Source organism: Triticum aestivum, chromosome 5B, assembly GCF_018294505.1.
Source record: "Triticum aestivum cultivar Chinese Spring chromosome 5B, IWGSC CS RefSeq v2.1, whole genome shotgun sequence".
Lineage (NCBI taxonomy): Eukaryota > Viridiplantae > Streptophyta > Magnoliopsida > Poales > Poaceae > Triticum > Triticum aestivum.
This window is the reverse complement of record NC_057807.1, coordinates 34,596,085-34,599,791: the sequence shown is the minus strand read 5'-3', so window position 1 is coordinate 34,599,791 and position 3,707 is coordinate 34,596,085.

Sequence of the window (3,707 nt, the reverse complement as noted above, 5' to 3'; positions counted from 1 at the left end):
TATGACTGATAATTGTGAGCATTCACAAACATGTTGAATCAAATGCTCAAAATTACAATGACAAAGGATACTAATGAGTATTTCTAGACATATGGAAGTAACCATAATGGAAGCAGATAAGGAGGAACAAGAGCAATAGGCTACTGATGATTTTCGAAGGATCGAACTGTATTCCAAAGAATTTTGTGAAACACATGAACAACTGTGGATGAACGAATACTTGGCAAGTGCGAGTAGTTATCCTTAGGGGTATTTAGGTGAAAAAGAACTGCAAGCACTACAAAAAATACACTTCTGTGATGATACGTGTTTGTCAGAGTAGGTCACGTTTTCTATCATGCATGTACATCCATGAAGATTTTATGACAGAGTCAATATAGGCATACTTGTGTTGTCGTAGAAGTGTTCCATGACATTACCAAAATTATCATCAAGGAAGTGTCCACTTCCATGACGATAAATGTTGCGTCATGGAAGTGCTTTCTTTAAGGGCGACCGACACGTGGCATCCACCATAATGGGTCGCCGTTAAGCTATCGGGTCCGGTTTTGGATCCGATAACCCGCTAACAGCCACGACCAATGCCATTTTCCACGTGTAAAATTCTCATTGGCTAACGGAACCACATGTCAGCTCTGCGTTGGCATAGGTGTCACTCATCTAATGGGCGAGATGCGCCTATGATATGTTGACACGTGGACCGGCCCAAAAGTGGCCCATAAAGATTAAATGAGCCAGCCCAACTAAAGGCCCACAAGATTTTGCGGACCATAATGGGCCAGCCCAGCTAAAGGCCCACAAGATTTTGTAGACCATAATGGGCCAGCCCAGCTAAAGGCCCACAAGATTTTGAGGACACTAGTGGGTCCGCCCATTAACAGGCCGCCATGTTTTGGGTCAAATGTCGGCCCATATTTGATCTGGTCCATTAACAACCTGCCACGTTCTGGGCCTAATAAAGTCCCATATGAGATCTAACCAGTTAATAGCCTACCATGTTCTGAGCCATATTACGGCCTAGATCGGAAACAACCCTTTAAGAGCCTTTGGGCTAAATTATGGCCCATATCAGATTCGGCCCATCAACTGGGCGCTGTATTTTTGGGCCCACTTGAGGCCCGGTCAAGATTTCTGTTTGCTAAAGGCCATTTAGTAATACAACCTGATATTAGTTTTGGCCTGTTAAAGGCCCTTTTAGCATTTCGGCCCTATATTTATTTCAGCCTGTTAAAAGCCCGTCATATAGTTGGGCCTAACTATGGCCCGCTTTGCATCCGGCCTGCTCACAACCGATAATCTGATTGGGCAAAACAAGAACCGAGACAATTTTGGCCTGTTAACGGCACGTGATGTGATTGGCACAATCATGGGCCGGGGTCTATTTCGGCCTGCTGTCGGCCCGTGAGCTGTTTGACATGTTTCAGGCCCAACCTACTTTTCAGCCTACTAAAAGCCCATTGAATTTTCTTGCGAAAATAGGGTCGGCGGTTTACTCAGCCTATTAAAGGCCCCAAACTACTAGTGTGCTAGTTTACATTTAGGCATGTTAACGGACGAAGATGACTGGGCCCATGATGTGGATCATACATTGTGATTTGCATGACGGCCTGATTATGTACCATAATTTTATAGTTTAGCCGGTTTACTGTGAAGACAGGATATATATACAGTAAAATAACTGCAGCATCGTGAATAAGAAAAAACCTAGACTATACAATAAAGAAATTATGGCATATTACATCCACTGGGTGTCAAAGTTTGCCACTATGATAATAAAGCACAAGCAGACAACAAATTACATACACTAGGCATCAAAGATCGCCACTAGCGCAAATAAACACGCTGACAAAATAATATACAAAACCGACATCACTTCAATAGAGTTCAAGAAAGGTTAGCCCTGCTCGGGAGCTGCAGCGCAAGCAACTGAGCAAGCTGATGAGACTGCGCTTGTTTGACGCTTATATCCTCCTCACTCTAAAAAGAGAAACAAGCAGACAGATGACAGGTTTTGCACATATAAGTATCAGTGCTGGCAATTCATCACATTTCTTATTGACGAATAAAGTGACACGGTTTAAAATAACTTTAACACAATATAGTATTGTTCAGGTTAAGACATGGCAGGAAATGACATTGTGAAGAAGTTGGCAGCTTCACGACACCACTGGATTACAGATCAAGAACTCATAAGTATCAATGGTTAGTGTGCTGTCAATTTATCCCATTTCAGATTGGCAAATAAAGAGACAGTTTAAATAATAGAAGAATGATATGACATTGTTCATAGTTAAGACATCGTAGAATATGACATTGTGTTGTAGTGGGTAAGTTCACCACACCACTGGATTACAGAACAAGAACAGAAGCATACATGCAGTGCAAAAGAAGATCACTTTCTCTGTATAGTTTAATTTACATGGTATGAAGAAGGAACTTGGTTGTACAACTGAAAACTTAAATTGAGAAGGACAAACTTTTGTTTATGAACTACATAATAAACTTTAAACATGCAATTTGATGTAAACACCAAAAATAAACAACTGTTGCAGTCATGCCTAACCAAATATACACAAGAAAGTTTGAAGGCTAGAGAAGGACAAACTTACATTAGTGGTGAAGACAGGCTCTATAAAGCCCGTGTCCATGCTGATGGGGGGGCGCAATTCAAGAAGTTTACCACAGAATCTTCTTCATAAGCATTGCCTTTATTCCACATTTTGTTAAGAGTAAATATAGATGTGATAATATAAGAAAAAATGGAGAATATTTAAGATAAGATAAAGAGTAATGCTACATAACCAAGTAGCTATAAATATAAGTACAACGATACAGGCAAAAGGTACAGCCAAGAGCAATGCAGAGCTAAACTTCTTCAGTACCATCGGTGTTATCCAACCTTATGGTAAGAGTAAATATAGATCTGATGTGTAGACAATGGAGGGCAAAGGAAAATAAGATGCAGAGTGATGGTACATGAATAACTAGCTGTCAATATAAGTACACTAATAAAGGACAACAAGTACTTACAAGAACAATGCAGAGCTAAAAAATTCATTGGCATTGCATATATTCTACACTAATGTAACCATTCATACAAATCAGATAATTTGGAGCGAACAATTGATAAGCAAGCTATCATGCATATCGCTGTCACATAATGAACCAAGTATGAATGCAAGTACAGTGATACAGGACAACATGTACTAACAAGAGCAAAGCAGCGGGCAACATATTTGCGATATCATGTCGTCCTTTTCAAACCAGAATTCTTCTTCGAGCAGATATCCTGCAAAAGAGGTCCGTAAGGCACATGCGGAAAGGTAGAAGTTCAAATTGTCATGTGATACCATAGACAGTACCCATCCTGGGAACGAGACCAGTGCATAAGAAGGTTTTTCCATTCAATGTCTTCTAAATTTAGCACAGGAGACTTCACCGGAAATTCGTTTATAGACTTGCCATCAAAGTGTGATTTCCTTAGGTAACACCACTACTGCTGCAATGCTTCCTTGAAAAGCGCAAGCAAGCTTTGCTCTTCATGACTATCCATATTCACTCTTGCCTACTTACGACAATGTAAGGTAAATCATTGATGTGTTCAATCAGCAGAAAACAGGAAAATAATCACCATGGATAATAGCACTTACATGTAAGTGGGACAGGAAGATGTGAAAATGGTGTTTATATTCACTATACTCTACCCA